Genomic DNA, 14,549 nt, shown 5'->3' on the forward strand with positions numbered 1-14,549 from the left:
TTTTATTTTAATTACGTTACAAAAACATAATAAATATTATTTCGCGAAATATCTTCAAATGTGTTGACCTTCAAAACATTTAAAATCTGATAGGAAAAAGAAGGAAAATTGTTTTAAAACTTTCAGCTTGATTGAAAGGTCGATTTTTTTATCAAAGAAAATCTGCTGTAGATGTATTCAATTATTTATCTCACGAAATATGAGCTAATTATTTTCGAGTCGCATTAAATTCGTCTTCTCTATTTAACTTTTATACGATCCGCGTATCGCAGATACAGTGCAAATACAATGGGTAATCTACGCGAAATACGCAAAAAACAGCATGAAAATTCGCCAATACAGTGTAACGAAGAAAAATTAGATTCCTAAATTTTATGCAGATCACGTGATCAGCTGGCTCGAAAATTATCCATGGGCGAACTACTTTACATTTCATCTGCGTGTAGTGAGATCTCACACAGCGGTTAATGAATTGAGTGGAATTTCTGCAGATTAAAGACGTTTTCAGCCAAGGTAAGTGCACTACCTTTATTTAAGAATTATTTTGAAATGATTCATGGTGAGTTTGTTTGTTTTCGAGCTGTATTAAATGCAGAATTTAGGTAAATACGTCACCAAAACCGATATATCTAGAAATCCAAGATGGCGGCCTCCGCCATTACTCGGTGTGAGGCGAAGGTCATACGGATTTAATTAAAATTAATTTTGATATCATTATAGACTCAATCTCTACGAAATTGAAAATTTCGTTCCAGAAAAAATAAATACTTTGCATAATGGTTCTAATTTTACGATAAAGTATTCCATTTTTGCGCAATTTGTAAAAAACTTCTGATTTATCGACAAAATAGGCTCCGCCTACTTGGGCCGCCAATGAATAATGAAGGCGATTTATCACCTGTCAGGCGGCGAGAGTATATTGCTATTTTGATATGCATAAAACTAGTACACGAGTGACGAAGGTTGTTTTGCAGATGTGCAGACGCAAAATTTATGCAAGGGAATGTGTAGAGAGAAAAAAAACATGTCGCTTTTAAACATTACGAGCTATTTTCTTTTAAAATGTTGAATAGAAATATTTTGCGTAACAACAGTAACTAGGGAGGTCTGTTACATCTCTTAATGCGTTTGATGGCCGAGATACACTTCGTCTAATTGAGAAAATCCCAGCTGGCACATCGACCATAGAAGAGAGAAGTACGTCTTTGCAACATTCACTATCTTAATTTGAACAGGAGGCCTGCGGAAATAAGATTACGGCATGTATATAAGAGGCACTTTTAGGGATTATAAGATAACTTTACAGCTAATCTTGAATTAAAAACACACAGTGCATTGACTTGAGATTTCTCATAAAAGATAGGTTATGAACATACCAACTAGGCTATGTTATTTTTGTTTATTTCTTTAGTCGTATTATATTGACAGTTTTTACAGCAAGAACAGAACCGAACAGAATACAAATTGTATATTTATTGGCAATAAGGAATTGAACTTGCACACTTCTTTAATGCACTCTGATTAATATAATAAAATAATATATGGTATAGTTTTACAGACTGTAGTTTTAAAAACGTGAATACTACACAAAAAAGGAAATCATGTAATTAAGTAAATGAATACTAAAATTTTGTCTACATTTCGAACAATGCCTGTTAGTATTTGAATCTGTTTGTTATGTGTGGCATCTCTCGGTCATTAGAAGTATTGATCAAGTACCACCACATGTTGCGTGTGCGCACCAAAAGGTTCAAATCTCTGTTGCATAGGTAATTACCTCCGGGTTTGGAAGAAGTTTATTTTATTAGCCAACCTTCTGGACGCAATCAATAACCCTTTACGAGTTTAAAAATCTTTTTGATAATGTAAAACTCTCATTAGCCTTTCGATCCATACACAGCACGTGTTATTGACTACCGATATGTAATACATGTATGTAAATACGTTCGTGAAATATTCCAAAGCACACAGACGACCTTTAAGGTTCAAACTATTTTTCTTAAAAAGTCGTTCTTTGTGTTGGTTATGCTAAAGCCATATTTAATTAACATTAAGTTTAATAAGTATAAGTTTTTAAATTAAAATTAAAGTTACGTTGACATTTCGTTCATGGGAAGATTTTGCACGCTGCACATACCGAGAAATGAACTTATCCCATTAGAATAAACATGCATGCGCCTTAATTTGATAAATAGCAACATGCCACGTAGCTGCACGAATCAATCTAAGTATAGTGAATATAACATTTTTATTTTTACTTAATTAACCACTTTACCATTTCTTTTAGCTTATACCAAACCGTAATATTTGCACAAGTTAGAATTTATTTTATACAGTGATATACTATATCGTAATTTTTAGTGAATACTTGGCATAACCTTTTGCGAAATAGAATATGAAAGGTCAGTGTAATACTATCGACCAACACTCTGCACGAAATTTCCATGCTGCACGCCTTATTAATATTCATTAGTGCAATTTATGATTTAAATATTCTTTAAGAGAGACCAAAACCGAATTTCATACACGCGTTGTTCCCATTAGTTTTATTATAGCCCACAGCAAGTTGGGAAATAATTGTGCGCGGCGTAAGGAAACACATTTTTAGAACACGGAACTTCCATTAAAAGGGCATGTATTTGTATCGTATTGTTTCAATATTTACACACGCTCGTATTTTGTGGGAAATACACACACATCGACCATTTACTTTAAACTAGTCTACCTGTATTTATAATTAACAAGTCGCACATAGGTTTTAACCTATCAATATTCGATGTTAGTTCCCGGGCCAATTCGAACTCATGATTAATGGTTTTATGGTAATCACGCCGCTTTCATCTTTATTTTTATTGCAACTTGATGTTTTATTCATACTCAAGAAAGAAAAAAATACACGAATAAACTCGAGCGAGTAAAATCAACCCAGCCTTTGCGAGGCTTTTACTTTTTTACACCCCAATTCATCAGTTTTATTTCCATATAATTTCAGTTCTCACGCGAAGTTTGAATTATCAAAATATTTTATGGCTTTAATTGGAAAATGTAAGCGCAAACCCTATTTAACATGGAAATTGATTGTTATTGAAACGTTCTATTTACATTACGTATTCTTATTTACGTAGTTGTTACCGTGAAAACTGATTTGATCATAAAAAGGTCATAGAAAGAAGGAAAAAAATAGAGTGGTGTTTATTTTACAAGGTGTTTACCCTACATGTTGCTTATTGTCCGATATTAGGGGAGTTGGGGCTTGGGCAGAGGGATTCCGACGATAAATATTTAAGAAAAGCTTTTTCCATAATTCGTTTGTTGGGGAACGCTTGTTTTTGTTAATGATTAAAAGAACAACAACATTAACAACAAAACTATATAAGAATGATACAATAATACTGTTTAAACAGACAAGTACCCACCAGATACGCTGTAAATGGCACAAAAATCACGTGTTATTTGCTTTCTAAGCGGTGTGTGCCAGTTGCATTCTGAAAATAATATTTATTTTTCACGAGACTGCGTGAGAAAGAAAGCCACGCAAAGCTCATCCGGAATGCGTTTTGTCTTTAAGTCTAGATATGTTTGCTTTTTGACTTTTGAATAATCTGAAATCTAATCAATGTATTACAAAAAAATAAGGAAAGTGATTTCCTATGACTGTCGCGTCTGTAACAATCTGTAAATATACCAGTAAAAAACAGCTGCTCTTATCAAAAATATTATCAGAAATACATTTCCACATGGAAGTCGATGATTTTCTGTGCTGGCACGATATTCTTTACATCGTATGAACAGAAAACAAAAAAAGAATTTCTTAAATTTCTTCTGTACTTTGTCGTTTTTGTCTGTATGATAATTTGACATGAATGGTATGAGCTAAATAGTAACAATACACGCCAGGACTGATTGTGTCGGTCTTATCGTCCATCATTGTGTGTAAAAGAGTAGAAAACAGAATGGAATTCTCGTGTCTTTCTATCGATCTGCTATCTTATGGCATTTATACGCCGATATTTTAGCGCAGTCATTTACGTGTTCAGCAGTCTCTAGCTGCCACTATAACACAAGTCAATTATTTCCCAGCATCCCTCTTTTCTCTATATCTCTTTCATTATAAAATATATGAAATATCAGTGTCTTATCTAATATTCTCAAACAGAATTCTTTTTTTCTGTTGTATTTTACATTGTTAGAATTTCCACATACGTATGTGAATTTAGAATGTGTAAGACCATAAAGGTTTATATATCAATAAATAATACAAGTTTCTGGTAAAACCATAATGCAAAGGTACATCGTCATTTATAAAGTATATATGTTCAAGTTTAAAATAAAGTCTGCTCTGTTCCTATTAGATCAGAAGAAATATTGTAGATCTATGAGTATTCCCTAAAAAAATATGAATGTATAAATATGATTGTGCGGAGGCCGGTAAATAATGTGAACTGGGTGGTTATAAATGAACTTCTAATTCTTTTTTTAAAGACTGGAACCGTTTGACGTAAATGGATAGTAAAATTTAATTAAACACCGACGTGCATGTTGTTGTGCATGGAACATTTAATTCCGATGTTTATATTGAATGTCGTGATAATTACGAAGACCTTTGTCAATATAACATTAAACACTACGAAAATCATGTACATGTATTGTAATTAAAGTTAAATGTTAAGATAGGGGCCCTGCATTCTTCATTTCTACCAGACCTATTTCTTTATCTTTATACGTGTATGAAACGTCAAGAACTGCAGATGTGTTCACATTTGTTTTTCTTCTTCTTTTTGCCTGGCCAGGCCAGGAAGATTTATCAGTTCTCAAAAATATATAGATTATGCCATTGGTGTTTTTGTTGTTGTTGCGTGACTCTGTGGTATGAATGAAGCTGTCATTTTCGAACTTATTATCACACTATCTTTAGAATGTTGATCTACTTTTAATGCAAATAATTACATGTATTACCAAGTTCGATTTGAAATATTAAAATATTGAAGATTCGTGGTAGATTTCTACAGTTCCAATTTCTCATTCTCTCAAACCTCGGTTTATGGCTCGTTAGTGTCTTAGCAGGAATTGTATTTAGAATGATCTTGAATTATTAGTTTGTCATGGAACTGAATGGACTGGTAGTCTTACAAAAGTTACATGCAATTAATAAATAAATATGGATTCAATAGTTAATGATGGTGGACATTACTTAGGTATTTTGTTAATAATGGTTTACTGGCTTCAAATGCGCATTTCATTTGGCGACGACTATGTTAATGATTATATTCGGAAGATTATTATTCTAGCCAAGGTGATGACGAAAAATCTACAAAATGTCCGGCGTCTTGTTGACTCAGTCCAACTGTTTGATTGATATGTAGAAATGATATAACAAGTCTCTCTCCTCGTAAAATAACTGTTTTCTTTCTACGTAAATTAGTGCCCATAAAAGCTATGTCTAATTAACATCATCGTAAAATCTCATCTCCGGACTGAAGGTTTTAAAGCAGACGACATTGTTTTGTTAAATATCTCTCATTTTTCACTTATTGCGCTGCACTCACTTGTAGTGCTTTCCTTATAATAAAATCCCTGAAGTTTTTTCCCTTGACATTTTAATTTTGAATACGTGTGAATTTAAGCGTTCAATGTATCCAGACGCTTTTGTTTTATGAATAATGAAACGCTTTATTACGATTGTGTTTTGTATCTTTTTTTTAAACGATTGCAGCGTATAAAATTAATGAAATTTTAATTACTTCTTGAATATTTATTAATTAATACTGTTGCTGTTAATTGCAATTAAAAATAGTTAACATCTCCGGTCTGTTATTGTTATTTTAAATCATTTTTTATTATTACAAATACCATTAAAATGTCAGTATGCATGTATACTTTGATGGTGATGGACAATAAACATAGTTTTAATATCTAAAAGTACTAAATATAACGATGTGATTTTTCGAACACAACAACAAATCTTGTGTAGGTAACATGTACTTTGCACGTGCTCATCGTAGTGCAAAAACTTGTTTAAAGAGACCACCAATAAGCAAGGGTGTATGACTTTTCAACGATGTACCTGTATTGTCATAATAAGCAAATAAATACAATGAAGTAGAATATGTTGTAAACTATTAGTAAATGCACGTGAACACGATACTACTCACGTGCTGCAAAAGGCAGACGAATGTTACACGTTATGCAAGTAACGTTATGTGTAAAACACACCTTGCACGTCAATATGGAACGAAGAAACGACAAATAAAATGGTAAAATTCTTTTTTTTTTCGGCAATACTCGACTCGCTCGGTATAGATAAATACGTTTTTTAATTCTTAATTCATTTATTCAGCTCACGTCTATTTTCCTTTTCAAAGAAATTTAATTATTGACTTAAATTTGATAGGGTTAGTACAGTATTCAAATTATGTACAAAACATTTTTCAGTTTTATTTCATTCGTTTCATTAAAATTTTACGAAGGGTTTACACCAGTGAAATAAATTACGCGTAATTATATGAAATTTAATATACGACTTCACAGATTAGATCAAAATTTTGATGCGGTACATCAGTGAATTATATCCTAAGTATTTTTGATGAAAAAAAAGAAGAGAACAAAAACGTTTCAGCGATCAAGGTGGCCTGAATTTTTTTATATATAATTATGTATTTTCATAATAATAAGTACTATCATTAGCGCGCGTTTGAGGGCAATTTTGCAAAAAGACCAACGTACTATGTCCAGTTAGAATATTTTTTTATTGTTTACGTAAAGAAGTTTATTTTTATGCACGTTGATGCACTAGTATTTTGTATTTGGCTTATCTAATGGTAGGAAAATAGTATGTGTTGCAATTTTCACTACAAAAATGTATTAACACGAAGATCCAACAACACGATTTTTTTAAAGTAAGTCTAGTAATTGGTTGACTTTGTGATGCTTCTGGGTTATGTAACTGATCAGTATTTAAAATAATACGTATAGTGTTTCAGTTGAAAACTTTTATGATTTACGTCACATTTTTTTGTCTATGATGATATATTTCTATAAAGATACTGGAAGAGAACATGTATACTGATAGCGATTTAAATGACTTTAAGATACTTGTTGTTGTAAATGTAATGGGTATATAGTCTTGATGGCATAAGACATCCCTAGGGACCAATTATCGGTCAGAGCATCTGATCGAAATACACCGACGTTTGACATAGTCTGTTGAGATTCTCTTTTGTTCGATTATAAGAATTTAGCTGTTTCGTGTGAGAATACGTTCCTTAATCTTTACTAGCTTAATTGCAACTGAAAACTACTCGATTTGATTGAAAAGTTCTGGAACATTGTTAAGCGGAAAGGCATATTTTTGTCGCTGTTTGTCAGCATTAGATGGTGTTATATCATGCATATTTCACAAAGTTTTGTTGTTATATCTTTATTAATAATGACCGAAAGAAGTAATGTAATTATCACTGCAACCAAATTCCATCAATAATATCTTCCCGTAAAGTCACGTGGTTACAACATTGTAGTGCTGCTGAATATCTTATGCATTGACGATTGGAACTATATCTCTCTTTTCTCTTAACATACTGTTAACTACAGGAAACAAAAATATCGCATTTAGATATATTAAAACATTTTTGCGCCTTTAAAATAATTATTTCCTGAATTCGTAAAATCTATTCCTGTTTTGTGAACTTGTTACGTTTCTAATTGACAACTTCTTGATGTTAAAGGGAATACATACATATCATGTAAATGGACCAGCAATTTAAATAATCGATTTATGAAAATATCATACGAATTATTTATTTTTTTTTACAAAAGAATCTCATTATTTGATTTATAATTATCATTTCATCATGCATTACGTCATATAAAAAACACAGAAATAACTTGAATAATTTACGTAGAGAATGAAATGCATTCTTTACCATTACTGACTGCATTTGAATTGAAAATACATAATCAGTCGGTATCTGCGTTTCATGTTTCGAATTCAATTAACCCACCCACTTCACGTCTCATTTGTATCGATTTCTGAGTAAATTAATATTTTATAATTCTCTAATTGGATACAAAAACTTCCCTTTTCTCGTGGTGAACAACATTATTGGCTGATAGCTGTAAAATCAATTAAATCAGACCGGTTCTACGGATTTCGTATCGACCCATTAGTGAAAGTGATTCATCATTGTACGCGAGACGCTTGATTGCAAGAAAAAACCATTGAACCCGTCTGGGGATCCCAATATGGCGGATATCTTGTCAAAGTTTGATGAAAAGGATGTGACGATCCGTCGTCTGTGAAATTAAAAAGGAGAAAACGGTGCTTTGAATGCAGCAAGACGGAGACGGTGGATTGATTGTTCTTCCATCAATTTTTAGGTGTGAATATTTGGACTTGTCAATTACAAGGGGTGAAACTTATCAAATTTCTCCACCATAGTATTCTGAAACTAATTTGAGGCAAATTCGTTTAAAATCATTATTTGTACTTAAACCGAAATTAATCACTAACATGAAAACCGTTCCGTGACCGAAAGATTGACATATGCCTCTCAGTGTGGTATAAAATCAAGTACTTTGTATTGTATACATGCGATGGTTTGTTGGTATAACAAAAATGATCACCAGTAAAAATGTCCATCTTATCTCACAATAAGGTGAAATGTAATAATATTAAAACGAAAATTTTAGGTCTATAGATAGTTCAGTAGAGAAAAAACTTTGCTTGCATCATTATTTAAAGATTCTCTAAGGCCATGTATACTCTAAATAATGTACATTAACTCTCTCGGTTTTTTCGAAACCAGAATTCTCTACGGCAGTTTTTACCCCGATCAAATGCAAGGCATAACTTTTTAGTCGATCCTATTTTCTTTGTTTTATTATTATATTTTAATGATCAGGGAATATTTAATTAGCATCTTCATACAATAGACATTTAATTGATAAACGTTACAGCAAGATGATATTCTGATAATATGTGACTTTATGTGCTAGAAGAATCGTTTCAATGTTCTATGTAATGTATCGTTATTGTTGCTATTAATATCAACATTAAAATGACAGAAGATAGTTCTCTCTTAAAGCGATGACACAAATACTGTATAAAACAATGACGCAAAATACGAAACAATTTTTATAAAACACGAAATGAATTTCACTAATCACGGAATGGTTTGATTTAGTGCGGCATTGATTGTTTGGGAATTGTTGTAGAGATCTCTGGATCTTATATTGCGCATTATCTTCTACAAACAGCGCGGATGTGCTAGAGCAAACTGCCGCTTCATTAAGCCGTCTGTGAAAATGCCAAAATAAACATCATTCCCGTAGGAATTCTTTAACAACGGTGACGAAAGAGTTAGTCTGTTCGTAGACCTGTTGGGATGAACGAAATGTCTGAATTGACGAGGTTTCATACATATTTCGTGTCTGTATACATTTATACATGTAAGAATTTTTTTTATTCTCCTTCGTTATTTCGCGGTTTGTACATACATGACTGTATAATCCTACATACATACTTTTTTCTCTTTCCCCGAAAAAGGTTTCTAAAATAGCATGAGGAAAATATATATGTCGACTAAATGCTCCGGTAATGAACATTATATGTCTGATAATCGTGTCTATCATAAATAAGGCTAATTTGCAAAGTTCGAGTCTGTGGTCATATTTCGGTCTAATAACATTTCTTTTTTTATTCTTTTAACATCCAATTTAAAAAGGCAATGTAACGATAGTACGATGTTTTGAATTTGCAAGCGTCACCATAAGATTTCTTTATTTAATTGCAAAATAGCGTGGACTAGTATACATATAGCAAAACATGGTCATCTACTAGTGTTTGGTTTAAATAGTTTCAAAAATGTATAGACTGCGAAATGTTTTACATTTGATCGAAAATTGATTAATATAAGAATTATCATCTTACGTCTTGAACATATAAAAGGAAGAATGCTTCAAGTTGCAGACATATTTTGTTTTGTAAATACGTTTTTGCCTCCTCTGGATACTTGAATATTAGAATAGAAACCATTCCAGCAGACTCCATAAGATTTACGTTAGGCCCATGCAGTCTTTAAACATTTGCTTTGTCACTTATTAGACAACAACGACAACAACAAAAACCAGAATTCTGCAACTTTCGCTTTTCACCCTTCCGCTATTTTCATGCACGTAAGAATAAATTTTCATTTTAAAGTAAATCATCGTGCACTAAATACAATTCTAAAAAAATTGATAAAACATTTGCCAATAGTTTGCTTAATTTAGTACACAGTATTTCACATAAACCAAATGCACTTTTTCTTGTGCAAGTGAATGTAATATTCACTAATAAAATTCATGACTGCAGATACGTTTTATCAAATAATGTTTCAACAAATGGGATCAAGTGAAAAATAACTTAAATAAATATACATTTTTTGTTAGCAATTAAATACTCTTTAAATACTGCTTCAATTTATGCGCTGCTGCATACATTAAAATATTTACACTGCATACATGTAGTGTGACAAAAATCAAAAACATCTGTTTGTATATGCAGAAAAATGCAGTAAGTGTAACAACAAGGCAACACAACTCCGTGATGCTCATTTTTTGTATTCTAACGAGAGCAACGTGTGCTATTTTAACAGGATTGCTTTTAAGATGGATGTTGCGTTTTATTTTTGAAAAATTCTACAATATTCTATTGATTTGTGAAATCCAAGTGCTGTTCCTGCGCTTCTCGTGCAGGAAATTAAAATTATCTGATTCTGTTACAGAGTTTTAGTGATGTGCGCATGTGCGTTCGGTTTCTGTAAAATTCGATTCAATGCTTTCTGTGAACTGTTCTCAACGTAAAGCCGATACCACAATAAACTCATGTGCATTTCAGGAAATATTTCTTTTTTTTTCTCCAGTCTGTTTACCGTATTTGCCAAAGTATATGTGTCTAGGCGATAAACATTAAAATTTCAAGCTTTAAGCGACATGTTTCAAACTGTAATTTAATTAATCGAAGCAAGTAATTTGTTGAAATGTCGTGCTAAACTTCAGTTCCCTTCTTCCTTTCCCTGGGACAGATGGTTTATTACTCTCTTAAGACGAGAGAAAGTACGAATTAGGACGTACGAATTAATTCCATTAGCAATAGTAATTTTGAAAATAAATGGAAAGCAGCCATCCATATGTTGCCCGGCCCAGTCACGTGTATAGCACAAGGAATATGGTTGAATTTTAAAATCATTGAACGTATTATTTCGCACGTTAGATGTAGAATATAAAAGTATGAATTATGAAGGCACTATCGCAAAAAAATATCGGTGGTTTATGATAATGATTCAGATTCAAACAGTTTCGTATGAAAGATCCGTTTTATCTTAATAGAATTAAATTTAATCGAGATATTTAGTATATAAATTGTATAACAATGAGGACCTGTAAAATCGACTCAAAAATCGTTGCAAGTGTATTATAGTTTAATAGTACCATGATGAAAATTGATTGTACTGTGAAATATATCGAAAATAGTTATCGATTGTATCGTGAAAAAATATCGCTCAAATATCGTGGAAACGAACATGTGTATCGTAATGAAGATCGATATTATCGTAAAGATTATCGATTTAAAGAAGGGAATATAGTTCTTGCAGTGTTGTCTGCTATATATAGAAAAGGAAGATATGTTACAGTCATTGTCATGGCAGCATTAATATACATTTCTGAAAGTTTCAATGATGCAAAATGTGCATATGCAGTTATATAAGGCAAACAAAACCTATTCCTTATCTTACTTAATTCGTTTTTACCATAATATAAGTATTGTAACCGAGCCTTTTTTTGTTTTACAGTACAGTAATAAAATAAATTTCTGTATTTGCATACATTCTTATCATTGCATGAAAATAATAACCAGCGCAATTATTTTAGATAAAATACGGTACGGTATACGGTACGGTACGGCAACCACTTGCGTCTTGTACAAAGTCTGTGTTTACACTTACGTAATCTCCAGACGCTACACCTGCTTTTTCTCTTACAGTCTGACATTTCAAGACAGAACTTAATCGAAAAATTGGAATTTTACTGCACATCCTGCGTTACCTCTAATTGATTAAAATCTCGTGCACTGTTTCACATGCGCGCGGTAATCTCTACATACGATGTACATATACTTGCTCATCTGTAAATAAAGGATAGTTAATACTTATGCTGAAAAGGAGATTCACCTTAAATTCTTGGATTGTTTGAAAATAAAAAAAGGAAAATACAGACTCGTTAAGCTCCATAAAATGTTGTTGTTTTTATTTCTGTAGGTTTCCTAAACGGAACTCATTGACCATCAAGCCAAACCATCTTTTGCTTTTTAACTATTAGTCAAGTTAAAGATTCTGATCCTTCTTCATACATTTCATGTGTTGCAAAAGTTTTATTTGTAAATTGTAAATGTGTTAACTTGTTTTAAAATAAACTGTTTAAACTGACAAGTTAGAGATTAAACATACGTATGCCTTTTCGTCGGAGGAAATTGAAGCTTATTGTGTCTTTAATTTAAATTTTAAAAAATCTTTCGAACATCGTGCAAATTTTAAAGACTATTTTCCGTTTAGTTTTTTTTCATACAGAATAAATCATACAATCTGTCTTCTGGTGTTTTAAAGTTACGGGGAGAAGACTGTACATGAGCATGGGGGAGGGGCATATAAACAGTGTCTTTTTTGGTTTAAAATGATAGTCAATAGCAAACAAGAAAATTAATAACCGAATACTTTTTAGTAAATAGCAATAAATTCTTAATGATTTAGTAATTCTCGATTGCATTAACACTGTACTAAATCTTATTAGTTACTTATTATGAAATTAGAAATTTACAATTAAATTCAATTGATTAAATCAAAATAAATAATTTTAAATATGTATGTTAAAAATGTGCTCGTATGTAATTTATTATAGAAGTTTAAACTCTTTGCATTAAACCTACATCAGTCGCAGTACAATCAGTTACGTTTAACGTTAGTTTACGTACTATGTGATCATAGTATATATACATGTTCATATGCAAATGTATTTTTATTTTAAATTTGTCGCACAATTTCTAAATAATTTGAACAACCAAGTACAGTATGTTAAATAGAATGAAGTTTACGTTGAGAAAAAACTCTTCTATTATTTTGTCACCACCATCCCTGAAAATGAAGAATGAAACACAGTTTGGCCACCAGAGACTTATTTATTTATTTTACGTATACGTGAAATATTGATACATGAGATATGATGACAAGAAATATAACAAGTAAATATGTTGCAAAAAATATCTGTGACAGAAGAAACTTTAGATTACGATGTTTCAAACAGTTTTAAAATGTAATAAATATAGTTTTGTTCGTTTTGATTCGTAATTTTGTAGGAAACGGTAAACAACGAGAATAGAAATGATACAAAAATTATTCATTTTAGTACAAATATATATGCATTTGAAAATTTCAAGATATTGCTGCCATATCTATACGACTTCTCTATATTCTATTGTTAAAACTTTGATCTCGTAAGTTAAGAAAATATCTGATTTTGTATGGTTAAGTTGTTTGTGTGTGTGTGTGTGTTTTTTCCTCAATTTTAAGCAGTTGCATAGAATTAAATTTTTGATAGATATTGTCAAGACAGATTTGTCGTAAAATATATTGCCAACATCTGACAATTTGTCGAGATTTTTGTTTTCTGTCGCAGAATAAAGAAAGTAATGTAAAGTTAAAAAAAATCTTTTTGCTATTTTCATAAATTCTAAGGAATTCAAATAAAATATTTTTTCAATGCAACATGCGTAAAAATCTTATTATTTTTTCACTCGGAAATGTAAAGTTCTAACAACGGAACAATAAAAGAAACAAGTGTGGAAACATTATGTGATGAATTGTTTAAAATGACAAAATAAATTTATGTCGTCAATAAGTTCTTTATTCTGTATCGTGCAAAATTTCAAAAAGGAAAGGGGGAATTATAGGTAGTATGTAAGCGTAACTTATAAAAAACATTTCTAAAAAATGTGAAATAATAATGTGTATATACATTTGAATGCTCACAAAATGGTGTATTTATTTTTCCTCGTTGATCATGTTCATATACTAACATGCGAACACGTAAATGGAAAAAATAGGAAAGGGAAAAAACAACAAAACCCGTCAGATTAGTACACGAGAATAACTGTAACTTAATGTAACTTCCCTTTTACGGAAATGCACAATTTTAAACGGAAGTTTTTCAAGCACGAGTCACTTAAAAGGGCAGAAATTGGCACTTCAAAGGTCAAGATTTAGATCGTCAACCTGATAAGCCATGTTTAAAACGTAGGGGGCGCTTTATTGTCCGGAAGTACAAGTTTCCCGCCGCTGAACAAATATGTAACGTTTCCGTTTTAACTCATTATCAGACGACATTTCTTGAATGAAAAAGTAAAGGAATGACAGAATATAAACGAACGCTGATATATCCCTGTATGTATTTGGATTAGATAAAATGCATTTTGTTGCTCAAATTATCCATTTTACTGTTTGTTCATAATAATAATTCACTAT

General features: G+C 31.5%; 1 protein-coding gene across 1 annotated transcript in view; it reads left to right on the forward strand.

Moving 5' to 3' along the window:
• Window positions 1-418: 418 nt before the first annotated feature.
• The window catches only part of LOC132745131 (nipped-B-like protein), a 61,555-nt gene continuing 47,424 nt past the window's right edge, over window positions 419-14,549 (forward strand). The window contains exon 1 of the mRNA XM_060733962.1: window positions 419-513. The gene's annotated coding sequence lies outside the window, so the exon portion shown is untranslated. The remainder of the gene's footprint in view (window positions 514-14,549) is intronic.

Source organism: Ruditapes philippinarum, unplaced genomic scaffold (genome assembly GCF_026571515.1).
Source record: "Ruditapes philippinarum isolate M1 unplaced genomic scaffold, ASM2657151v2 ctg153_1_1_1_1, whole genome shotgun sequence".
In the NCBI taxonomy this organism is placed as follows: Eukaryota; Metazoa; Mollusca; class Bivalvia; order Venerida; family Veneridae; genus Ruditapes; species Ruditapes philippinarum.